Genomic DNA, 26678 nt, shown 5'->3' with positions numbered 1-26678 from the left:
TACCACAATGATGTGCTACATCAACAGACAAGGGGGAAACAGGTTGTACTCCTTTTGCAGACTATCCATGGTGACTTGGGATACAGCTTCACAGCACAGTCTCACTCTATAGGCATCCTACATTCCATCATAGCAAAACTGTGTGGCAGATAAACTAAACAGGACCAGGGCGGACTCCTCACAAATGGAAACTGGATCCAAGATCTAATCCTTCTGTGGGGAGATCCTCAAGGAGACCTCTTTTGCCTCCTCTCTGAACAATCAGCTGGCAAAATTATTTTCTAGGACTCCATGAAAGAAGACCTGTAAAACAAATGATGTGATGGTGTCCTATCTCACCTTCATTCGTAGCAGGTTGGGTTCGGAACTGATCCTTGGTTCTGACTTGGCCTTATAAAAAAGCTTGAGGTCTTCCAGTAGCTCGGGGCTAAAACCCTATCCCATCCTGCACTAGTAGAGTTCCCCAGTTCTTGTTTGCCATTAAACAAGACCAAGTGCTCTTCCTACTGGCTCTGGCTAAGTAGATTTTTCTTCATATTTCTGAAAAACTGTTAGCTACTTCTAACTGGTTTATTCTAGTTAATATTTACTAAGTGAATTGTATGTGCTTTCGTTTTTTCTTCTGAGTTGTCATTGCTGTTGGACATCATTTTTCCTAATAAGGCCTTTAATCCCCTATCCCGGCTCTAAACTTAATTCTTAGAAGCCTGTTTTAGTTAGAGGGCTTTCCTTCCTTTTTCTATTTTCCTCCTTTAACTCTATGGGCTTGTTCATTTAAATTAGAGAGCTGCCTCAGCCTGTTTGATTTTGTGGGCTTTTCCCTTTGTTTTCCTTCTTTAATTCCTCAAGGCTAGTTTGTTTATATTAGAGAGCTGCCTTAGCCTATTTAAATTAGAGAGCCTTTCACTTTGTGTTTTTGGTGTACACTGAATAGACTACTGTCATGCTGATGAAGAAGAAGGACTCTTTCTATTAGAAGCCTAACTGTGGTGGTGGTGGTGTCCAACTCTGCGCCGATAAAAATGATATGCTGCAATGGCAACAAGGCAGATTTTTCTGAGTTGACTGTAATGCCAAGATGATTGCAAAGTGACAGAGTGGACTCCCTGGCCTGAATGAGTTGATGCCTGGTGTTGGCGGTACAGAGCCAATCGTCTAGGTACAGAAACACCTGGAATCCTATTCGCCTCAGGTGAGCCGTGACCACTGTCAGGCATTTGGTGAACACTCTGGGGGCTGTAGTAAGACCAAAGGGCAGGGCTCTAAACTGATAATGATTGGCTCCCAGCCGGAAGCGCAGGTGATCCCTGATTGATCTGGCAATTTTTGTGTGGTAGTATGCATCCTTGAGATCTATTGAGCACATCCAATTGTCTTTCCCTAACAAGGGAAGTATAGATTGAAGCGTGACCATCCTAAACTTCTCTTTCTTTACGTATTGGTTCAGTCTGCTGAGGTCCAATATGGGTCTCCAGTCTCCCGTCTTCTTTGGAACCAAAAAGAATCTTGAGCAAGTTTCGGATCCTGTCTGGTCTGCTGGAACTGGTTGGATGACTTTTTCTTAGCAATGTTTGGACCTCTATTGTTGCCTGTTATCTGTAACTGGGTGGAATGTCTGGGATTTTTCTTAAGATTGGAGGGGGTGTGGCGAATGGAATGAAGTATCCTCTGGAAATGATACTTTGTACCCAGTTGTCTTTTGTTATTTTGAGCCAGGCGTCTGGGTACAAAGTTAAGCGAACCCTGACTGCCTCCAGAGCAGGACAGTCAGGTCTCCTCTCAGGAGCGCTGGTAGGGCTTTCCCAGGGAAGCGATTCCCGTCCCTAGTGTTGCGGACACCACTCTGCTGCAACAGCGGCATCTTCCATTATTGCCTCCTCCTCTGCCCCTGGAGAGGGGTTCACCATGTGTGTCCTGAAAGGCTCATTGGGCTTTTCGGAACCACATTTTTCCTCCCCTTTGACCTTTAGGGTAGGGTCAGGTAGGGGTGGAAAAATGGACCCCAACAGCAGACAGTCTTTCCGTTCTGTTCACACCTGGTTAAGGTTTCCTTCACTTTAGGCCCAAAAAGGGACGAGCCATCAAAGGGAGTGTTCACAAAGGATGACTTGAAGTGTTTCAGGAAGTAACACACGCGCATCCAGGAATGTCTCCAAAGAGCAACTCTTGTAACCGCTGCCCTACTCGTTCCATCAGCTGCATAAGAAATGAGGCGCACAGATGAGTTGACAATAGAATTTACGGTAGCAAGCTGGGCAGCAACTTCGAAGCTCCTGCAGCTACTGTACCCTGAAGAGCATCTCCTAGCTCCTTAAGGAGATCTCTTTGTAATCTGGTAAAATGGTTTAAACAGTTTACCGAACGAAGAGCAAAGGTCGCTGAACTAAACATGCGCTTCCCATATCTATCCATAACCCTGGAGTCTATGTTAGGAAGATAGATAGACGAGAAAGTCTAAAACATTTCCTTTTTGGTGGCTGCTGCCAACCACCACGGCATCAACTGGAACACCTTTTGTTAAAAATATTTTGTCAAGGGGGGCAGAAATTAATTTATTAGGCCTCCTAGGGACAGGCTCTATAGTATCTGGAGACTCCCACACCCTTTGTGAGACCAGCTACATCAGCTCATTGAAGGGCGGAGACACCCAAGAGGTGGAGGGCTGAGACCCGAAAGCCTTCAGGAGAAATGACTCATCCTCAGTAGGGCTTTTGGACTGCCAAGTCACCCCGCTGCCTAAGGATCAAGTATCTCGGCGAATGAGATATCCTCAGAGGGGGACTGTGGGGACCCTTCTGAGTCATCTAAGTTAGTATCTGATGTTAGAGACTCTGGTGGAGAGTCTAGATGTTTCCTCTTACACAATCTCTTCCAGGGAACCTCATCAGTGGGAGCATCTGGTGATGTCTCTGAAGAGCAAGGGCCACCCAATGGGGCTTCCTGAGGCTCTGGGTCTCTACGCTTGGTCAGGATGAGCGAGGCAGAAGCAGACACAGGCACCTTAGGGGAAGAGGAAGGCAGACCTGAGGTTGAGGATGTCCTAGGAGACATGACTTTCCTCAAGGCATCGAAAGCACCTCTGCTCCGATCCGAGGGAGCCGACGGATCTGAAGAAACCGTTGACCACCCCAGCACCCAGACAGTGGGTTCCGAGCCCGAGGTAGGAGCCGAGCTCATCTGAGCCGAGGCCCCGAGAGGCAATGTTAGCACCAACAAGTCGGTCCGACTGTCCTCCCTGGACCCAACCAGAGAGTGTCGGCTCCTAGAGTCCTCAATCTGCACAGAGGACGTCAGAGTTCACGGAGCCGAATACACTGGAGCAGACATTGGCTCCAAGGGTTCCACTCACATCAGGTCTGCCTCCTCTGGCTCCAAAGGACCAGCAAGGCTTGGAGGAGGAATAGTTAGAGTTGGTGCAAGGATCTTCGGCTCTAAAGCCATTTGGGTTGAAGCCGATAACATTTTTGCCAATAACAGCTTCTGCACCACACGAGCCACACCCAGATCAGATAAGCTGATAGAGGATTGAGAGTAGCATACCGAAGATGGTACCGACTGGAGAAGTGGACTCTTAGGTGCTTCGGACACCGGTTCCAAAACTGGGGACCGGCTCCGAAAGGTAAAGATGGTCAAGCTCTGATGGCAGTGGAGCCGAAATCGAACATTTTTTTCGATTTCTTCGAGTCCAACGTCTTGGAAGACTTTGAGGACTTGCTGGATCCATCTTGGTCACACAAAGCTTCCTGAAACGAAGGCTACAACAACCCTCTGTCGATGAGTTTCTTCTTCCTTTCCTGCAGGACCCTTGAGGAGGAGGAATGACAAATAGAACTGTCTTGCAAATGCAGAGCCCCCTAGACTGTAAACACAATTAACGTGGCTGTCTGTAACAGACATCTTTTGGCCACACTTTGGGCACTTTTTGAAGCCAGACTTAGGGTGCTTATCTTGGTTAGCCATAGTAATCTCAGAAAAATGACTGTCACCACAAAAAACGACAACAGTAATTATTCACACAAGCCTAAAATAAAAGCAGGCTAAATCACACAACAGTAATTATTCACACAAGACTTAAGCAGGCTAAATCACACGCACAGTAATACAAGTATAAATGTGAAATCACAGAATAAGAAATTCCAAGCAGACTATGCAAAAAAAAAAAAAAAAAGGAGACAGCTGCTAAGAAACAGCAACCTTATCTAAAATTATTTAAGGTTTACTGTAAACTACAACTTCAACAGTAATAAACTACTAAGCCTTATCTATAAAAATTCTTAAGGCTAGATAGATAATTACAGTTATTTGCTGTGTGGTCTAAGAAAACAGTAGAATTAGAAAGTGAGCTCTCCCCCTGAGTCTGAATTAGAAATCTGAGGACAAAACCCTGAATCCATCCCTATATCTTCCTGTTCAGATTCAGAGTCTTGAATCTCTTCAGGAAAGGAGGCATCTCCCTTTCTTTTACCAGAAACTAGTCTACAAGAAGGATCAATGCCCTATATCAAACCCTTTGCCAATCCCAGTAAACTACTCCTAACCAAAGAAATGTGAGGAGTAGTACATACATGCTTGTTTTTCTTTTTCTTTTTTACAGGAAAAATGTGACAACATGTTTTAATAATGGCGGCCGCTGCTTCCCCAGGGATGGGTACAGCACTCTGACAACAGGGAAACTTTCCTTGTTCCCTCTCCTAGGACCAATAAGAGTGGTTCTCCCTTGCCCAATGAGGGGACCCCAACAGCTGCAGGGGACATTTTCCCAGTTCACAGTGGCTGTAGGTGCTACACCTGGGGGAAAGGATATAAAAGAGGAGTGGCCTGAGGTACAGAAAATGGTGGCAAGGCCTGTTTGCTTAACTTTTTCTTTTTGTGACTGGAAGAAGAAAGTACAGTTGTGTACACTTACCATAAATGTAGAAATTTGAGTGCATTCACTATTGCAGTCATTACATTTGGGTTATCTGCTTGCAGGTAACCCTCAGTCGGCCTGATTAACAAAGTTTTGGGTCCTGCATCAGTTGCTGTCCCTTCTTCCATGACGTCAGGTCATCAGGGGTATAAAACATGCAGCCGACGCCATTACATCAGTTTTTCTTGCCCCAGATGTCAGGTGCCCCCTAATGGGAAGCAATTAAATATAAAAGTACAAAGATATACCTCCAACAAAAAAGCAAATACACCAAAAAGGCTTTTAAGCATAGTAAAGGAAAGTAGAGGTATAGCCAAAAGAAGTTAGGGGGCTGGAGGGAGGGTAATCAGGACTGCAACAGTGAATACACTCGAACATCTACATTTATGGTAAGTGTACACAACTGTACTATGTTCTTCGTGTTTCACTGTTGCAGTCATTGCATTAGGGTAGATTCCCAAAGCTATGGTTGGGAGGAGGAATTTAGATAGCATTAGAGCCAGCTATAAGGCCCTGCAAGACTGCAGTGGCAAAGCCAGCTCTGGATTTAGAGAAAACTGGCAAATGATAATGCTTGGTGAAAGTATGTACAGAACTCCAAGTAGTAGCTTCTAGGATGTCCCTATTAGGGACGCCTCTGAGAAAGGATGTAGAGGTAGATGCAGCCCTGGTGGAGTGATGTCTGATCCCCTGGGGAATAGGTTTTCCATGGTGGTTATAGCAGAAATGAATGCAATGGCTTATCCATTTAGAAATGGTTTGCTTTGAAATAGCCTTCCCATCTGCCCCTGCAACAAATGCCACCAGTAGCTGTTCAGATTTCCTTTGAGATTTAGTCCTGTCCAAGTAGAATCTAAGTTGTCTGTGCACATCTAGGGAATGCAGTATCCATTCCCCTTCATTCTGTAGATTGGGAAAGAAGGTTGGCAAATGAATGGACTGATTAAGAGCCACACTGGATACCACCTTGGGCATGAAGGATGGATTGGTTCTGAGGGACACCCTGTCTGCATGAAAAATGATGAAAGGCTCCACTGCCAAAAGGGCCTGGAATTCAGATACCCTTTAGCTGAAGTGATTGCTAAAAGGAAAGCTGTTTTCCAGGGAAAAGGAGGTAGATTGAGCTTCTCCAAGACAAAGTTAATGTCCCAGGCTAGGGTTGGAGCTCTCCTGGGTGGTCTCAAAAGTTTGGCCCCTCTGAGGAACTGCTTGAGCAGTGGATGAGAGAAGAGAGGAGGTTCTGTGTTAAGAGCTGAAATGGCTGAGGCATGGATTTTAATGGAGGAAAAAGACAGGCACTTGTGAAGCATCTCAGTTAAGTATTGTAAAATCGGAGGTAAATTGGGCGCTGCTGTAATCATCCCTTGAGATTGGTTGTAGGCACAGAATCTTTTCCATTTTTCAGCATAAGATTTTCTAGTACTAGGCCGCCTTGTCTCTAAAATTATATCCATCACAGGTTTGCTGAGGGATGGTAAAGGAGAGATTAAGTAATTAGCCAGGTTGCAAGGTACAGTGTAAGAAGCTGAGGATGCAGAATCTGGTTCTCCTGCTGAGACAGCAGGGAGGGAGTCTGAGGCAGGTGCCATGGAGGTAACTGTGACACACTGCTCAGAAGGGGTACCAGTGTTGGCGCGGCCAGTCTGGAGCAATCAAATCATCCTTAGTTTGTCCTGTTTGATTTTTAGCAGTACTTTGGAGAGCAGAGGCAGAGGAGGGAAGGCATAGACAGGTTTTTCCAGCTGAAGGACAGAGCATCCACTTTCCAGGCTTGTTTGTGGGGAGTCCTTGTGCAAAATATGTCCAATTGGTAGTTCTGGGGAGAGGCAAACAGGTCTATATCTGGGCTCCCCCATTTGCTTGACAACATGTTGAAAGTCCTTGGTTCCAGTTTCCATTTGTGTGGGTCCATGAGGTTTCTGCTTAGTCCATCCGCCAGTGTATTTAATTTTCCTGGCAGTAATTGAGCTTGTAGGTGCACTTGGTAGCTCAAGGCTGTGTTCCACAATGCCATGGCTAGTCTGCAAAGGGGTAAGAATGTGTACCCCCCTGCTTGTTTAAGTTGTCCGTCTTTACCATTAGTTGTCCTGGAAGAATGTGGTCCTTGAAGGTTGTCAGAGCATCCTGTACAGCTAACATTTCTTTTGATTGATATGCAGGTGCATTTGACTTGGGTTCCATTTGTCCTGAATGTATTTCCCTGCCAAGTGAGCCCCCATGCATAGTCTGATGCGTCTGTTGTTAGGGTTTGGGCGGCAGGGGGTGGTGTAAAAGGTAGTTCCTTGTTTTGGTGGCAGGCCTCTGCCCAAAGGAACTCTAGGCGTAGGCAAGGTATGATAGGAATCATTGTTTCTAGGTCCTGAGAATGTTGACACCATAGGCTTTTTAGACACCACTATAGTTTCCTCATATGCAGTCTTGCATATGGAATTAGAAGAATGCAGGAGGCCATGAACCTCAAGGTCTGCAGTATTTGTCTTGCAGATAGTAGGGGTTTTTGTGGCCACTTGTTTGAAGTAATTTGTCAAACTAATTTCTTTCTCTCGCTTGAGGTAAGCCATCTGGGAAGTTGTATTCAAGCTTGCTCCCAGGAATATAATTTGTTGACGGGTTACCAGTTGCGATTTCTTTTAGTTTATGGTGTAGCCCAGACAAGTTAGAACCCTTTGTACAAAGGCCAGATGATTCAAAAGTATGTCCTGGCTTTCTGCCTGAAGTAGACAATCGTCCAGGTATGGGTATATTTGAATATTTCTTTGCCTGCAAAATGCAATAACTGGAGCTAGGCACTTTGTGAATACCCTGGGCGCAGTAGATAAGCCAAAGGGCAGTGCAGAGAACTGATATTGCGTGTGGCCTGCTTTGAAGCATAGATATCATCTGCAAGATTCCCTGATTGGGATGTGCAGGTATGCTTCTTTTAAATCTAGTGTTGCCAACCAGGCATCTTTGCCTAGCATAGGAAGTAATTGGAGAAGAGTCACCATCTTGAATTTTGGAATCTCCAAAAAGGTGTTTAGAGTAGACAGGTCCAGGATAGGATGCAATGAATTGTCTTTTCTGGGTACCAGGAAAAGTCTCGAGTAGAAACCTTGTCCCTTTTCTGGTACCAGTTGAATAGCTCCCATGCTTAAGAGAGAAAGTACTGTGTTTTTGGGCCTCTGCTCACTGACCTGGGGGTAGGTCCGGCCACCCGCTTGGTGTTGGCAATGTGTGGAAGTGGAATCTGTATCCCTGGGACACTATATTTAAAACCCATTTGTCCTGGGTAATGAGTTCCCAATTCTTTGCATGAAGAGCAACCTTTCCCCCCAAAGGGGCAGTCAGTTGATAAGTGCTGCAAAATTTTAAAAGGAAGTCATTGAGGCAGTTTACCATAGGGGGGGTCTTATTATTCCCAGATTTGGAAGTGGAGGCTTCCCACTTCTTAGTTCTGTGTGTCCCCTGGGACTGAAACCTGGGGTTTTTGCTGTGTCTGGGTTTGGCTTTGGAAGGGGCTGGAAAGGACCAATTCCTAGAGGGCCAGTGCCTACTAAATCTAGGAGGCTGAACTTGTAAAAAATCTTTTAACAGTTTGCATACATTTAGCTTTATCTTCCATCTTTTTAAAAACTTCCTCAGCCTTTTTGCCAAACAGGTGGTCCTGATTTAAAGAAGCATCCAACAATTTAGCTTTAACATGATCAGGCAAAATTGCTCCTTAAGCCAAGCATGCCTTCTGAGCGCAGACCCAGTAACAGCAGCCCTGCAAGATGCCTCTAATGAATCAAAACCACATTGCAAAGTATGTTTTCCAACTTGTTCAGCAGAATGCATTAAATCCTGTAATTCATTTTCCACACAGTCAGGAATCAACATCATTTTCTGTTTAAGCAGTCCAACAACATGTTGCTGATACTTTAACATATGAAACTGGCAGTTTAAAGCCCTAATGGCCAAGGAAGCAGAAGTGTAAACCTTCTTACCCCATCTATCCAGCGCCCTGGAGTCTCTATCAGAATGGGTAGGATTTTTAGCAGTAGAATGCCCTTGGGACCCTGTGAAATAGTCTCTGGATCTGCAATAGGATTTTTAAAAAAGGAACATGTGGGACTCAGGGACCCTGTAGTATCTGTCAAGTTTTCTGGGAGCAGGAGGCAGGGAATCAGGGTTCAAACTATATTCCGAAAAAGCAGCATCAACAATGTCTAGTACAGGAGGAATGGCTAAAGGCCTATGCTGAGGTAGGAGAAGGAAATCCCTAAGTCTCTTTTTCGAATCAGGAGAAATGCTCCCTTAGAGTATGTAAGGTTTCCCCAAAAGAAAAATCCTCAGGAGGGGAAGCAGAGGGAATGGAGTCCTCTGCAACAGAATCTTCATAAGTAGATAAGAGCAAATCGAGATCATCAGAAGAATCAGAAAAAACAGAATCCTGATCACAAGATTCATAATCAACTTCAGTCCTAGGCCTCTTAGAAGGGAGGGGTTAGCTACCCCTGATTAGAAATACCCAAAATGAGACTCTGCTGATAAAATAGACCAAGCAACGAAAGATATCAGTCCAGGAAGACCTCAACCACTCTCTTTATTAACGCCAATAAATACAAGTATAATGTTTTCGTCAAAAACACCTTGAATTCATCAGATGATCAATTGTTGGTTAAAAAGCAACTTATATACGTTCACCCACTTCAATTAAACAATTAACCAATTAAAATTTAAAAACATATGCATAAAGAACAAAGTAAACTTCCACTGTTAAAATACACATAAAAACCATCTCAAATGATAAAATGAATATCATAAATCGTAAAATGACAAAGAAATACAAGAAAATGTAATTTGTAACCTCAATGGGTGGTACAATAAACAATATAAGCCATCATAGGATCATATACAAAACAGAATTGATACAACAAAAAATAATTATAGTTTCCCTGCCTTTAATTTAAGATATGGTACTATAGAAATAGTTTCATTTAAACCTGGAGTCTTATTGGCTTCCAGCAGGATCTGCCAGTACGTCTCCCTATGTTCTGAGTTTCCCAGGGACCCCCCCCTGTTGTCACGGGCCCAGGACTCAATCACAAAAAATAGAAAAATTACCCCTGATTAGAGTTATTAGAGCTTCAGCCATTCTTATCACTTGTTTTTTAGGCATAGAGGCCTGAGCATGTGGCCTGGGAGTTGTTTTTTAGGCATGCGTCAAGATTTAGGCCTAAGTAAAGGAGGAGGAGTTGATTTAATATGCAAGTCCGTAGGTCTGTATACACCCTCAGAAGTCAGTGCCTGCGCAGCGGCTCCAGACCCATCCAAGGTAGAGACATCCGCGGATTACATAATTGAAGCATCTCGCGGCATACCGGACTCCGAATGGGTCTCAGTAGAGGCCTGCGAATCAGAAGTAGCGGGTATCAGGGGCTGCGAAAGCGCCTCACTGAGTACCGGCAAACTGGCGACTGGCTTAGGAGAAGCATCGTCGGCAGTTTTGGACCTCGGCGGCCTGTCTCTGTCTTTATCTTTGCGGTTTTTTTGGAATCCCAGTAGTCGGATGGCTAACCGACGACATTTCTGGACAATTAAACCGGGAACCGAAAGATTTAGAGGCAAAAATATACTGACGGATAGTGTGCTGATTAAATAAAGCACAAAACCGACAGCAAGGTACCTCGTGGTCAGGGCCTAGATAAGGAATACAGTACGAATGAAAATCTTTATGAGGTATTTGCTTGCCACAAGTAATGCAATTATTAACTTTTACTGACATCGGAAAGGAGCAAGAAAAAGTTTCCCCAACGGGGTACTTAGCTTTAGTTGAAGACTTCGATTCTAAAACTCGAAAACGAAAATTTCAGGAGTCGGATGATTGGCACTTGCGAACTGTTTCTGCTTCGGGCACCGCATGGCAAGAAAGACTGATGTAATGGCGTTGGCTGCATGTTTTATACCCCTGACTACCTGATGTCATGGAAGAAGGTGGCTTTCTTGAAGTTGTCCACCAGATTAAGCAGGCAAGACCACCCTTTGATAAAGCCAAATTGGGTATGGTCCCAGTTTTTGGAGAGTTCTTATGTCATTATTGATTAGGTCCATGATAATTCTCTCCATGGCCTTGCAGATAAGTTTGGTGAAGCTTACCAGTCTGCAGTTCCCTGGCCCAGTTGATGGGTCTCCCTTGTGCAGAGGGATGACTGTTGCAATCCTCCACTCCTCTGGAACAAAGCCCGTCCAGAGGATATGGTTCAAGAGGGTTTCTAGTGGCCCTGATGGATTCTGTTTTAAATTACTTAAGAAGCATCTTGGAATGTTGTTGGGATGCATGGAGGCTGCTTCTTTGGTTTAGCGAGTGCAGTAAGGACCTGTTCCCTTGTAATGAGCAGCAAGGGGGTGGATGTGAGTATTTCTTTGGGTGTGGTGGGGAGGTGATGGGAGAGATGTTTGAATTGAACTTGTCGGTCAGCGGATTTGCTATAGTTTCAGGTTGGGTGTAAGTGTTGCCATTCATTACTAACGCAGCACATTGTGAGCATTTCCCCTGAGGTTACAAACATATTGAAAAAAAAAGTTTCCCTTTTTTTGCCTTATTTTGAAGTTCAAAAAAGGCTTGCTGAGTTGTGGGTGTTCTGTGATGGCACCAGGTTTTCCAGGCTTTGTCCCTGTTTCTGAGTAAAGCTCTTGTGGTTTTTTGGAGCCAGGGGATAGGGTTACTACGTAATCTAATTGTTTTAATAGGGGCTAGGTGGTTGAGGATGCTTAGGAATGTAGAGTTGAGGTATTCAACTGCTTTGTCTAGTGGAAGGGTTTTGATGGGAGACCAGTTACAGTATTTCAAGGCCATCAAGAAGTGATCTATGGGGAAATTTTTTGTGGAAGCGTGTTTGTAGAAGGAAGGAGATGTTGGTTTTTAGTTTGTGTCTAAGGATAAAAATGGGGTTGCGGTCGCTGAGAGCACTGGCCAGTGTGCCACATTGGTGGGCAGTATTGGGTTGGATAGGGAGGATCCAGTCTAATGTAGATTCACTTTTTGTGGCCTTGTTAAGTATGGGAGAATGTATGAGTTGGATGAAGTTATACAGATTGATATGGTAGGCAGAGTAGGAAAGTGGATAGAGTTCCAGTCGATGTTAACATCGCCTGATACAATGGTTTCTTGGGGAAGGGAGTGGGAGGCCCAGTGAAGTATTGATACTAGGGTGGTTGGTTATCGCCTGGGGGTACATACATACCAAGTAAGTTAAAATGTTTGTGTTGATTTAAGGAGAGGTTTGCAAATAAAGTTTCAGCATTTTTGAAGTCTGGGGTTTCTTTTTGTAAGAATTGAAGTTTTGGGTTAGTTTTGTGAAGCAGGGCTATTCCGCCATTATAACCTCAATACGCCGATGACACAACCCTCATATGCTCCATATCCAATATCCAACTTCTCCAACAAAAAGCCCAAGAAGCCTTTACCGAAATAGAGAACTGGCTTAATAACACACAATTAGAAGTTATGTACCTACCATAATGTGCCATGTTAGTTGTCTTCTTCTCGCCTTCTTTCTTGGTGGATGGGTTCGGAGCCGATCCTCGGCTCCGACTCGGCCACTCTAAAAGCTCGAGAGCTAGTTCCACCGGCTCGAGGCTCCCCTATATCCCACAATGCTAGGCGGTAACTCCTCAGATCTCGTTTGAAAGCTAAGCCCAGCAAGGAAATTCCATAAAAGGAACAAAACAAACTCCTCTAGGTCTGTCCAGGCTAGGGGGAAGGAGGGTGGGACGCAAGAAAGAAGGCGAGAAGAAGACAACTAACATGGAACGTTATGGTAGGTACATAACTTCTAAATGTTAAGTTGTCTATCTCGCCTTCATTCTTGCTGGATGGGACCGCGTCCCTAGCACCTTGTCCCTGGTGGCCTATCGGAACAGACTCTTGAGTACAGTGGAACCAAAGTTGGCTCGGTCCCTAGAGGCCAAGTCCAACTTATAATGAGAAATGAAGGTATGGGGAGAAGCCCAAGTAGCTGCAGAACAAATCGAATCAATAGGCAGCCTATCTTGGAAAGCTATAGATGTAGCTAAAGCTCTAGTTGAATGAGCCCTGGGTTTGGATGGCAACTGTTGATATCTGACCTCATAGACAAGGGTAATCAACGAAGTAAGCCATCTAGAGAGAGATACTTTAGAAACTGGAAGGCCCATTCTACCTTCTGCGTAAGAAACAAACAGTTGATCAGACTTCCTGAATTGTTTGGTCCTATCTAAATAGTACCTAAGATGGCGATGAACGTCTAAGCAATGTAATTTTTGTTCTGACCTGTTCGAATAATTAGGGAAGAACACAGGAAGATCAATGGTTTGATTCAAATTTGCCAGTGAAGCTACCTTAGGCAAAAAGGACGGGTTAGTACGCAAGGACACCCTATCCTTATGAAACAAAAGATAAGGGGGTCGACTACACAGAGCATGGAGTTCAGAGACTCTTCTAGCTGAAGTGATAGCTACTAAAAAGAGTGTTTTCCAAGATAGTAACTTCAATGAACATGAAGCTGCAGGTTCAAAGGGGGGAAGAATTAAGGACACTAGAGCCAAGTTGAGATCCCATTGAGGAGGAGGATCCCTGATAGGTGGTTTGAGGAGAAAAACTCCCTTTAAAAAAGCTTTGCAGAGTTTGTGAGACATAATGGAGGACTCTGAGACTCCAACATGAAAGTTCGAAATTGCTGCCAATTGAACTCTAATGGTAGACGGAGACGAACCTGAGTGGAAAAGTTCGGCTAGAAAGTCTAGAACTGATTGAATGGAAGCAGTGAAAGGATCTATATTCTTTGACTGCGCCCAATAGGAAAAACGTTTCCACTTGTTATGATAAATCTTCCGAGTGGAAGATTTATGAGAGGCTATCAAGATATCTCTAACTGAGTGAGATATCAGAGGAAGCCTGGCTAAAGTTGGAATTGGAGGAACCATGCTGTGAGGTTCAGAGAAGGAAGGGAGTGGTGCAACTGACCCGACTGATGGGTCAAGAGATCTGGAACTGGGTCCAGATGCCAAGGTTGCTCCAACAGATAACGGTGGAGAAATGGGAACCAAACCTGTCGAGGCCAGTAAGGGGCAATGAGGATCATGGAAGCTTCCTGAGCGATGGCTTTCTGTATCAGCTGAGATATCAGTGGGAAGGGAGGAAAAGCATACAGAAGTCCCCGGGGCCAAACGTGCACTAGAGCGTCTCTGCTGGGGTGGCCTGGTTGGGGAAAGAGGGTGAAAAAATCGTCGCACTTGTTGTTTTGGGGAGTAGTGAAAAGGTCGCAGCAAGGCCAGCCCCACTTTCGAAAAACCTTCTCCAACACTGAATTCTTCAGAGACCACTCGTGAGGCATGAGAATAGCTCTGCTCAATTTGTCTGCAATCACACTGGACTTCCCGGGGATGTGCGTTGCTAACAGAAATCGCTGAGAAGAAATCGCCCATTGCCACAGTCTGAGTGCCTCTCGACATAGGGGGTAAGATCTGGTTCCACCTTGTTTGTTGATGTACCACACTACAGACATGTTGTCTGTCTGAATTGCTATAGTTCCCTTGGGAAGAGAGTCTTGTAAAGCTTGCAACACTAGAAGCACTGCTCTCATCTCTAGGACGTTTATGTGCAAGTGGCACTCGAACGGTTGCCACATCCCCTGGACTGTCCTGCCCTGGTAATGCCCCCCCCCCCCACCCGATCAGGGAGGCGTCCGTTGTCACTGTAGCAACTGGAGGGGGAGGGACGAAAGGTCTCCTTAGGAGGAGCTGGGGAGATGTGATCCACCAAGAGAGATGATTCTTGCACGATTGAGTTATCCGAATAGGATGAGACATTGGAAGTCTTTGGTAAGACCATTGTGTGAAAAGCATCTATTGTAAAATTCTCATATAGAAGCGAGCTAATGGTAGAAGGGGGATGGCCGCCGCCATAATCCCTAAGACTTTCAGGATCAGTCTGGCTTTGACTTCTCTGCAAGACAAGAGAGACCTGCCTGTGTATGTCTGCTATTCTCTGCTCTGTGAGTCTGGCTGACATATTGACTGTGTCTAGATTTGCGCCTATGAAGGTAATAACACGACAAGGCGACAAGACAGACTTTTCGTAGTTTATTGAAATGCCTAGTGCCTGACATGTGTGAAAGGTGTAGTCTCTGGCGAGAAGTAAAAGATGCTTGTGGGGGCTGTAAGGAGCCAGTCGACTAAATAAGGAAACACCTGGAATCCTTGTCGTCTCAGATGAGAGGATACCACTGCCATGCATTTGGTAAACACTCGGGGGGGCTGTAGTGAGACCAAAGGGCAGGGCTCTGAATTGAAAATGACTGGTTCCCAGCCTGAAGCGGATAAACCACCTGGAGCGTCGACTCATTCTGATGTGATAGTACGCGTCCTGGAGATCTATCGAGCACATCCAGTTGTCCCGCCCCAAAAGGGGTAGAATGGACTGCAGCGTGACCATCCGGAACTTTGTTTTCTTGACAAACTTGTTCAAGTTGCTGAGATCCAGAATGGGTCTCCAGTCCCCTGTTTTCTTTGGAACCAAAAATAATTTGGAGTAGATTCCGGATCCTGTTTGGTCTGCTGGAACTGGTTGAATGGCTCTTTTTGCGAGCAGCTTTGAAATTTCTAATGCTGCTTGCTCCCTTTGACTGGGTGGAATGTCTGGAAGGGATTTTTTGGATTGCTTCGGAATGAAAAGGAAAGGGATTCTGTAGCCTTCGGAAATGATAGACTGTACCCACTTGTCTTGAGTTAGGGATAGCCAGGCTTCTGGGTACAGCGACAATCTTCCCCCGACTGCCTCCGAAGGTGGACAGTCGGGCAACACCTCAGGGATGCTGAAAGGGCTTGTCGGAAAAGGATTCTTGACTGCCCTGATTCTGCGGGCCCCCTCTGCCTCTAGGACGGCGTCTACCATTATTGTTCCCCCCTCTGCCTCTAGAGGGGAATCGACTCTGTGCGTCTGGCAAATCTCCTTGAGAATGTTTGCGGAACCACATCTTTGCCCCCTTCTGGCCTTTGGGGTAAGGTCTAGAAGGAGTAGAAAAACGGACTCCGATGGCAGAGAGAGTTTTACCATCAGTCTCGCACCTAGTCAGGGTTTCCTTCACTTGAGGACCAAAGAGGGATGATCCGTCAAAGGGGGAATTAGTGAAGGACGCCTTGAAAGGGTCCGCAAAGTTACAAAGCCGCATCCAGGCGTGCCTACGCAAGGCTACACCTGTACCTGCCGTTCTACTTGCTCCATCTGCCGCATATGAAAGGAGGCGCATGGAGGAGTTAGGTATAGAATTAAGGGTTGCCAGCTGAGAGTTCATTCTATCCTGAAAACCCGCAGCTGTTGGGTCCTTCAACATTTCACTAGCTTCCTTGAGCAAATCCCCCTGAAGACGAGTAAAATGACACAGGTAATTCAGCGATCTCATAGTAAAGGTCGCTGACGAGAACATCCGCTTCCCGTACCTGTCCATCGACCTAGACTCCTTGTTAGGAGGATGAACAGGCACTGAAGGATCAGCTAACTCCTTCTTGGTGGCCGCAGCCACCACCATAGCATCAACAGAGACGCCTTTGGTTAAAAGTTCTTTGTCCTTGGGGGCCGTAATGAATTTTGATGGTCTCCTGGGGGTGGGTTCCACTGAATCAGGAGCCGCCCAAGCCCTCTTTGCCATCACTTGCATAAGGGGGTCAAAGGGAGGGGACACCCAGGAGGTGGAAGGGCGAGAGCCAAATGCCTCAAGATACACTGATTCATCCTCTGAAGGGTTGAGGGCTGGCCAATTCCCCCTCTGTTTTAAGATTTCAAGGATGTCTGCAAAGGAGACATCTTCAGAGGGGGAACGAGGGGAACCTTCAGAATCCTCTAAATCAGTGTCAGAGATGACAGACTCAGGAGAGTCAATGTGCTTCCTCTTGCACTGCCTCTTCCTAGGGGGCTCTCCTACCGGGTCAGGAGAGGCCTCGGAAGAGGAGGAGATCCCCACTGGGGAAACTTGAGGAGCTGGCTCTCTACGGTCGGGGATGAGAGAGTGAGTAGAAATCACCGGAGGCACCATGGAGGGAGGGGCAGAAGGAGCCGACTGTGGAGTTGAACCTGGTTCTAACACGCTCCTCATGACCTCGAAGGCACCCCTGTCAGGCAGAGCCGGAGGTCTCCATTCCGAAAAACTGAAAACCTCCCCCGGCACCGACAGTGATGGCTCTGAGGCCGATGTCGGAGCCGAACTCACCAGCGGCGAAGCACCGAGAGGGAGAGCGGGGTCGGACAAGGGTCCGATGCCACTCGCCCCCTCGGAGCCGACGAGGGAAGTCCGGCGCCGAGATTCTTCCAAGGAAGACATCGGAGCAGACAACGGAACCGAAGACAAAGGTATCGGTTCCAACGCCACCACAGTCTCGGTTCCGAGCCGCCCCGGCTCCGAACTCAAAAGAGTCAGAGGAGGAACATTTTGAGTGATGGGAATAGTTCTCGACTGTTGAGTCGGACTTTGAAGCATCTGGGCTAGTGCCTCGGACTTAAAAAGTCGACTCACTGCTCTCTGAAGGTCATGGTCCGATAACCTGGAAGACCTAGAAGAGTGGGATCTATGGCTCCGTTCAGACAGCAAAGGTGATGCTGGAGCCGAATGAATGGAGCCGATAGATGGAGATCGGGACTTTTTTCTAGATGTCGGTTCCGACAACTTGATCGGAGCCGACTCAGTTATGTCTTCCTCGGCTCTGGCCGAAGCCGAGGACACCGTAGGGGCCTGTGTTCAAGGTTCATCGGCTCCGGCCGGAGCCGATGTTCGAATAGCCTTAGGACCCCCAGAAGACGGCTCAGAGGCTGGAGCCGAAGATCTGGAAGGCTTAGAGGGTTTCCCCGAGGACTGAGTCGAGGGACCCTCAGGCTTTTATAAGCCCCTTAAAATAAGTTTATTTTTTCCCTCCTGCAGGACTCTAGGGCTGAAGCCATGGCAAACAGCACATGAGTCCTGCAGGTGCAAAGGTCCCAGGCAGTACACACAAGAAGTGTGACCGTCTGTCAGAGACATCTTCTGACAGCACGAGTCACACTTCTTAAAGCCTGAGACCTTTGATTCCTTAGACATGTCTAAGGGGAAAAGTGCAATCACACAAACACACACACACCGATTACAATTAAAAATAAATTAAACTAAATTAAATTAAGTTAGAAGTAAATAAAATCCCTACAAAACACAGTCACTCACTACTAGGAAGGGAGGGACTGGGCCTAAGGCCCAAGGGAAAATTTCTAAAGAGTTTTTGGAAAGGAGGGAAATTAACAGGGAATGGGATGGAACTACTTCACAATATAACTATTTAGAAAAACTAACTTAAAAGGGGGAAAAAAGCTAAGAAAACTAGTTTCTTTTCAAAACTAACCTGAGCCGGTAGGAACGCACCTCGATCGCTGTAGCGGCAAACGAGATCTGGGGAGTTACTGCCTAGCATTGTGGAATATAGGGGAGCCTCGAGCCGGTGGAAGTAGCTCTCGAGCTTTTAGAGTGGCCGAATCGGAGCCGAGGATCGGCTCCGAACCCATCCAGCAAGAATGAAGGCGAGATAGACAACTTAACATCTGATATTAAACCCCAAGAAAACACAACTTATGCTATTCCACCCAACTAAGATAAATGACCTCTCCTTCTCCATATTCTCTGCCAACAAGACCCAAATCACCTGTCTCAGAGGCTAAATGCCTAGAACTTACCATCGACCAGCAGATCAAATTTAACAAACACATATCAATATCAATAACCATTTCTAAAGTCCACAAAAAGTTAGGCTCCCTCTACAGATGCAAAAGGTATCTAACCTCCAAATATCATATTACCATAGCCAGAACCCACCTCCTATCTACACTACTATATGCTTCCCTCGTACTAACAAACCTAAATAAAACTGACTTGAACAAACTTTCCATCTACTACAACAAAATTTCTAGATTTGCTGCCAATACCAAATCACACTCCCACCATTGCCACACCCTACACTCCTTACATCAGCTACAATTCCCCAGCCTACTAAGGTACCATCAACTCAACCTAGCTCACCAAATACTGTACTATCCCAAGAAAACCCCTGCTCTGATTAGCCTTCTAAACGTCTACAATTCTAATAGACAACTATGGTCCAGCAACAACTCCATAGTTGAAACCATCACATGTAAAAACAACTCTGGGGAATCCCTCTTTGCCTATAAAATTGTTAAAACATGAAACAATCTTCCTCCTGACATCAGTCTACAAAAATGCGCACCCTCTTTCAAGGGCCTCCTCAAATCATATCTCTACACCAACCATTTATGCAACTGCAATGGACCTCCATAAAGCCACAGCCAGCTATAGGGATATATCTGGACAATACAAGTGTTGTGCTTTGCCAAGGCTTCAATACATTCTTTCTATTTTGTTAGACTGTTCTCTAGCTATGCTAATTGTATATATTGTACATAATGTTTGGCACAGCCTAAAAAAGGCACTGTTGGGTTACATAAAGGTTTTGGCCATTATCCGGAAGCCAAGTGGTGATCTCTGGCAAAGAATTGTGGTTTGTCGATTAAGTCTCCCCAGGCTGAAAGATATTGGATCCCCCTGGCTCATACTGAAAGATACTGGATCCCCCTGGCTCTTATACATAACACAACCAGAAAGCTATAATTCAAAGTGGAAAGGGATGACAACACAAGGGGAAAATTCAAGAAATACAGAGAGTGTGTGATTTAGGACGCAGATCCTAAGAAATAACAGCCATACAGCTTATATTATATTATATTCAAAGCAGGAGAAAGCACTTTAAGAACAAAGCCAACACAAAAATGGAGAAAGGACATTTTGCTAATATGGATGGCTGCAATTTGGGTACAGAAAATAGGTGAGAGAGGTCTGGAATTTACTTGAGAAAACTGTCAAAAGAACCGAGGTATTGGGAGCAAATAACTTAAGGGTGAAAGGTAACAGAATGGGAAGGGGCCAAGAAAAAAAATGGACTGAAGGCTAGAGACTGCCTTCCCTATCAGGGATGGATACCACAGTATAAGCAAATACAAAGAAATAATGGAATCTTAAGTGAAAGACCAGCTCTGGTAGAGAAACTGCTGTTCAAAAAGGGATAATTAGCAGGGCATATAGAACACTGCATGATAACTATAGGAATCAATAAGAAAAAGTCAGAAAATGTTGGGAAAAGAGACTGGATAAGTAATTTAAAAGAAAACAATGGAAGGACATGCGTATGGCTCCCAAATATGCACCAAAGACTAGAAGATTCAGAATTTCTGCTTGGAAGTATTTGTATAGGTACTTTTATACCCCAAGCAGAATCCAAATATTTATTTGTCAGGTAGATGCCAAATGTTGGGAGGTGTGATGAAGAAGAAAGCGGTAATTGGGAACATATGTTTTGGGAGTGTAATGAGTTGGCAGACTTAAAAAAATCCCTACAGAGAACTCTGTTAGAACTAGTGGGTGAGCAAATGCGAATAACTCAGCATTTTTTTTTTAAGCTGGGATACAGTACCCAATTGCCTATACACTGTAAGAGCTTAAGTTTAATTCTGGTGGCTGCCAAAAAGCAATTACTAGAAAATGGAAATCAAGGTCTAAACCATCTGCATTGAATATTGTAATAAAGATAAAATAACTAGAAGTACTGAATATTGTAACAAAGATAAAATAACTAGAAGTATTGAATATTGTAATAAAGATAAAATAACTAGAATAAAGATAAAATAACTAGAAGTGGGATCTTTAGAAAATAATAGGAACAAATTACATAGAAAAATGGAAATTGTGGGAACGGCACATGCAGAATAAGGTTTTGGAGGAGGAGTTAGGTTTAAGGGAAGGTGGGAATTCAGCAATTTATGTAATGTTGGACTGATGACAGTTAAAAGAAAAGAAAAGACAAGTAATGTATAATGTATGTAAATGGAAATAATGTTAATACGATTTTCTTTTCTGTTAATGTATGTTTGTCTGTGTTTTAAGTGATAAATTAATAAGGGTGTTTAATAAAAATAGGAAACTTGTTTTGGAGGTGGGAGGGGGGAGTAAGAAGGAAAGGCATCCACAAGAATCCTATGTAAAGGGAAGCATGTGGTAGGAGGAAATCACTTGGTACTGCTACACTGTACCCTTGTACCTAATACAGTGTACTACATTTCTTCATAGTTCACTATTGGGGAAAGGGCCTATCAAAAACACTACTAATAGGTTCATAGGCAGGTACTAGGCTATCGGTCCTAGGGCCTATAAAAAAAAAATCCAGAAACCAAAGAACAGTCCAAGATAAAATTTTGGAATAGCCGCTCTCATTCCTCCTTAATTTCACAGCGAAACTTCATCAGATTAATCATATGGAGCCTGGCTAAAGGTACTATCAGGATGCATGAGGCCATGTAGCCTAGGAGTTTGAGAAATTCTCTGGTTGAAATGGAGTTTTGGTTTGCAATCTTCTTGAGGTACTGAGACAGGAACAAGATTTCCTTCTGTGGAAGGTAAGCTTTCTGGTCCATGGACACCAGGTCCACCTCCAGGAAGGTAAACGTGATGGAGGAGATGAGGTGATATTTCTGCAGATCCAAGGAAAGACCAACCTTGAGGAAACAGCCTGTAGTTATCTGGATGGACTTATTCACATCTTGAGGAGTAAAGGCCTAGATCAAACAGCTGCCCAGGTAGGGGTACATGTGGATATCATTTATCCTGCAGATAACAATTACTGGTGTCAGACATTTGGTAAAGTATATGGGTACAGCAAGACAAAACTGAAAATGGGAACCCTCAGCCTTGAACTGCAGGAAATGACTGTGCCCCCCCCTCCCGAGTTGTGGGAATGTAAAAGTAGGTGTCCTTTATCTACAGTAACAGTGTCCTGTGCCCATGCTAGAATACAAGTTTTTTGGAACCCTGGGAATGCCCAGAAAGATTAGTATTTTTGTAAAATGCATGCATTAGCCTGATCTTATAAGACCTATTACCCACTTGTCTTGTGTGATTTGCTTCTCTAAGGATAAAAATAAGGACACCCTGACTCATATCCTTAATGGGAAAGGAAGGTTTGGGGTGGGACTCATTTTTTTTTTAAGACTGGTAGAGTCATATCTGCTCCCTGCTGAGACCTGGTCCCTTAGGTCTTTCTCTAGAATTTGCTTGGCACTTTCTGGAAAACTTACCCTTCTTCCTTTTTGAGATTTCCCTTTAATCTGTTAACAAGAAAAGAACCACATTTTGCTGATGAAATTTCAAACATCTGGGCATTCAGGACTGCAAAAAAAAAAAAGACTTAACAGTCTGCACAGTCTTTGCCTTCTCCTCCAGTTTCTTCTCCAGAGGGACATCCAGGAGCTCTTGTCTTTATATGACCAGGGAGGGGCTGTTTCCTCAACAAAGTTAATGTCTTCTAATCAGATCACATTGCAAAATGCCCTAACTAGATGTATCCCAAAGCATCATAGCCACATTTAAAGGAGGACCTAGCTAACTGAGTACTGAGCTTACACAATTTCGAAACATCTTTCTGAAGACCCTTAAACTGCATCCTGCCTGCTTTTGGATTCAACTGATTCTGAATAGATTTGAAGTATTTAATACTGTGAAAATGGCACAATAGCCCTTAGAATCAGAGATCACCACATCTGAATCCAACACAGTGTTCTTGTACAGGTGCTTACATGTTTTAAGTACCCCAAAGAAGCAGTCATGCTTCCTAGATGCAAAGTAATTGGAATCAGGCTGTGGGGATATACCTTGGAACACATCATCATGGATTTCATGCACTAGAGGTATAGCATAAATGATTACCATGAGGGAGTTCACATGCTAAACTGATTCTTGCACTTCCACAAAGGTCACTGAAGAGAAACTGATCGGCTTGAACGAACTGTCCATTCATTAGGAAGTTTGATAAGCTATCAGTGGCCTACCCCAGATAAAGCCCCTGTCCCAGTTATCTTTGCTGGCGTTGATAAAAGGTTTCAGAATATCCTTAGAGTAAACCCTAAGCTTCACTTTTTGAAGCAGTGCAGAAAGGGGGTCCCCCTCCACATTCTACAAATGAGGATACCAGTTTGCTCTTTCCAAAGGAGGGAAAAGACCCTAAAACATCCTAATAATTACAAGCCAATTTTCCTAATTCACAGAAAAAACAAATTCTAGAAAAGATGTTGGCAATAAAATTGGAAGCAGTGTTCTCAAAAATAGTAAAATCTGTATAGCAAGGCTTTATTTTAAAAGGCATCTAGATAGAGCATATTTAATCTGGTTATGAATCAACACCAGCCATATGTATAACAACAAGACTTCAGCTGTTGAGCTGTTCTTTGCATATAGAAATCCTTTGACTTCCTGTAATGGGATTCTTTGCATTAGGCTTCAGCAATCTTTGGGATAAGTCACCTGTTTACAGAAGCTTGCCAAGCTCTGTGAGAATCCTAAGGCACAAGTACCAACAAACGGTCTTAGCTTGAGACTATTTGCACTGCCTAGGGGCATGGGGAAAGATGCCACTTTCTCCAATACTATTTAATTTTGCCACTGAAATTTTCATCTACAAATTGGATGGGTTTACTGGTATTTGGGGTCTAATTGGTGCCCCGATAAGCACTACACATCCTCCTGGCCTAACCTGGCATCTGTTCTGAGAGTTTTACATTACTATGGGGAATCTTAGCCCTTAAGGTAAACATGCAAAAATATTTGGTTTTGCCACTGAATAATGGTGTAGACTTCAGACAAAAAACTAAAGTATAAAACAGTGGTGCGATCAGTACTTCTGCATGGTCCAGAAACCTGGGCAGTGAAGGCATAGCAGGTGAGGAAGCTAGAAGTGATGAAGTACCCGAGAGATACATGGTAGGATAAACACTGTGGGACAGATGAAAAAATGATGACATCACAGAAGAAGCTAAAGTAGCTCCATTTGCAGACAAGGTCAAAGAGAACAGATTAAAATGGTTTGTGTACATGCAGAAAATCAGAAGATTTGGGGAGGAGGGAGAAAGAAGCAAGATGAAACAAGGACGTACAAGAAGACATTTGACAGTAAGGCATGACTACTGCAAAAGGTAGGAAAATATCACTGTTGGCAGGCTTTGTTTACTGACTGGATTCATTTCCTCCAAGCACAGTTTACAGTTTTTCAAAAATGCAATGCATAGACTCCTAATGCTGGTCTGATGATTTCACAATACTGACACCATTGCTCCTTATTTCATGATTATCATCACAGTGGCCCATTGGAGGATGTTGCTACTGTAGGAGGAAAAAAACTAAACTGGTACAAGACGCATTCAGTCTGTTACAATCCATTACTTAAATTGCAAACTAACTGGGATTAGATGGTGGCATTTGAAACACTGTAGCCAGAATGAGCATGGATGAGTCACAGTGGAAGAAGGTTGCTAACCTCCTGGGCTCAAACTGTGCACATTTGACATAATGGCATATACACAACTTAAACTGATCCTTAAGTAGAAGCTAGAAGAGCAGAAACTGCTTTCCTCTGATTGCTTGAATCATTCAGTCTCAAGCACATTTGGTTCAAAGTACCCTAAAGTTGAGGATATTTGGACAAAGATTAAAGATTCTACAAAATGGACAAATAAAGCAGCACTCACCCCAACAGAAGGGAACGGCTTTCAGCTGTTGTAACTTAGTATACTACCTAGTCCTACAGATAAACATAAAAAAATAGCTTAGATTTCAGGTTATTATCGTGATTCATATATGCACAGACTGTGTACTGAAAGAAAAGATTGTTTCAAGGAATATGAATTTGACAATTTATAGAATGTGACTACATATTACTGAAATTGCAAGATTTTGTGTTTACATAGTTTATAGTAATGGCTAATTAACAAAAAATAAACCTTTACAGTTATTTTAACACATTATGTCATTTCATTATCCTCTCTCCACACTTAGAACATCAGTGCCTGAAAGTCCAAAGTTAAGTAGCTACCTCTGTTGGATATAACGCTGATATTGTACTAGACTCTCAGACAAATGAAAGCTGGGAAAAAAAAGCCAAAATATGGACAGATTGTAAAAATTGCGATCATAAACTTGGTTGCCAGTAACACAGGTTTTGCATTAGCATATACTTTCTGAAGGATAGTAACTCTGAAAGTCAAATGTCGATCATTAATTGGTGACTGCAGTCCTCAAGGATTTGCCATAAAAACACAAATTTTATGAGTAAAAGACTAAAAATAAGATGTAAAAATCTAAACATTCTGAAAAATTCAGGACAACTGAGAAGTACACTCTCATCTATTAACACTAACTAGAAACTTTTATTATATCCTAGCTGTAAAACTAACCAAAGGATCCTGTCCTACTCCCTTACAGGGAAAAAAAAAAAAAAAAGTATCCAGGTGCTAAACTACAAATATCTAAAACAAACTGCAAAGTACATTCTCTATTGTACTATCAGAATTCTGGGAATCACTACCCTCACACTTAGAATATTTAACATCTCATACCAAATTCTGGTCTCAGCTCAAAGCAAATATTAAAGAATCACCAATGCCACTGTATTAAATTCGCTCTCTTTCACTAATAATTTACAACTGTAGCCCATTTCACACACAGTACACACACATATATATATATATATATATATATATGAGTGTGTGTATATGTTCCCACCTTCTTTATGTTAATCTATGTGTGGAAAGACCTAGACCACTTGCACAGCTGTTAACTTTCCTACAGTATAAATTGCAAATAATGCTTGATGCATTTTATTCCACATATTCATGCATGTAGTTTATATATACAACAGAAAATATTTTTGTTTAGTTCTTTGTTACCTTTTGTTTCTCTAACATACCAAGCTGAGCCTGAAAGTGATTCATAAGAGAAGTATTCTCTCCAGGTAAGCCAACAGAATTAAATAATTTTGGTTGATGCCTTTTGTGTGGAATCTGCAAATCATCATTGTATTCTCATGCAAGCATCCTCTAATCAATCTAGAATCTCGTCTAGGATTAGGTTTTCTCTGCCTTGTATTCGCTGAAGGCTAAGACAGGCTGCAGCTCCCTTGCAGCTCAGGACTGAAATATGCACATAAACTGAGAATGAAAGGAGGAAATGTACCGCTATTTTTTGATGAACTACAAGACTGAATCTTGTCAGGCTTCTGTGTACACCACTGATAACTCGAGTTCTGTAACAGACTGGGTTGCTAGTAGGGCTGACTGCAAGTGCCAGGAAGAAGTGGTCAATACCCTGTTCTCCTACCTCAGGGAGACGATGGGAAATGCTTTACTAATAGGTTGACCTCCTATAAAAACCAAGAGCCTTTGTAAGCTAGCAACAGCATTAGGCAATGTGAAAAGAATACCTTGACACCGCTGTATGCTGCTCTTTCTGAGAAGATAAGAGTTACTACCACAATACGATGGCATTTGCCACACCTGTTTGCTAGTGGGCAGCAGTACAATGCAGTAGTCAGATACCCGGCCCATCACTCTATGGTTTAGAGGTAAGCTATGGCACTTAGAGGGTTAAAATCATTGTGCAATGGAAATTCATCCAAAGATTAACCAGCTTCTCCTAGTATATCCTGCTACTGATCCCAGTCATTCTTTGTTTTTTACTTCATCTGCAAATGGTTGAACTTGGTGAATGGCAGTTCTCCTGTTTAAGGATAATGCTAAAGTGCACCTTACATGACAATTATCAGTGACGCACACTGAAGCTGCAAAAATGTCTGGTCACACAATACACCTGCACTATCCATATATGAAAATATCTGAGATACAACAATGCAGCAAACTTCTGTG

General features: G+C 43.7%; 1 protein-coding gene across 1 annotated transcript in view; it reads right to left on the bottom strand.

Moving 5' to 3' along the window:
- LIN9 (lin-9 DREAM MuvB core complex component) overlaps positions 1-26678 on the bottom strand; it is a 2964607-nt gene that overhangs the window by 993196 nt on the left and 1944733 nt on the right. The gene's annotated exons all lie outside the window — the stretch shown is intronic.

This window comes from Protopterus annectens, chromosome 1.part2 (genome assembly GCF_019279795.1).
Source record: "Protopterus annectens isolate FY-2018-M chromosome 1.part2, PAN1.0, whole genome shotgun sequence".
Lineage (NCBI taxonomy): Eukaryota > Metazoa > Chordata > Ceratodontiformes > Protopteridae > Protopterus > Protopterus annectens.
The sequence above is the reverse complement of the archived record's forward strand: the minus strand, read 5'-3'. Positions and strand labels throughout refer to the sequence as shown.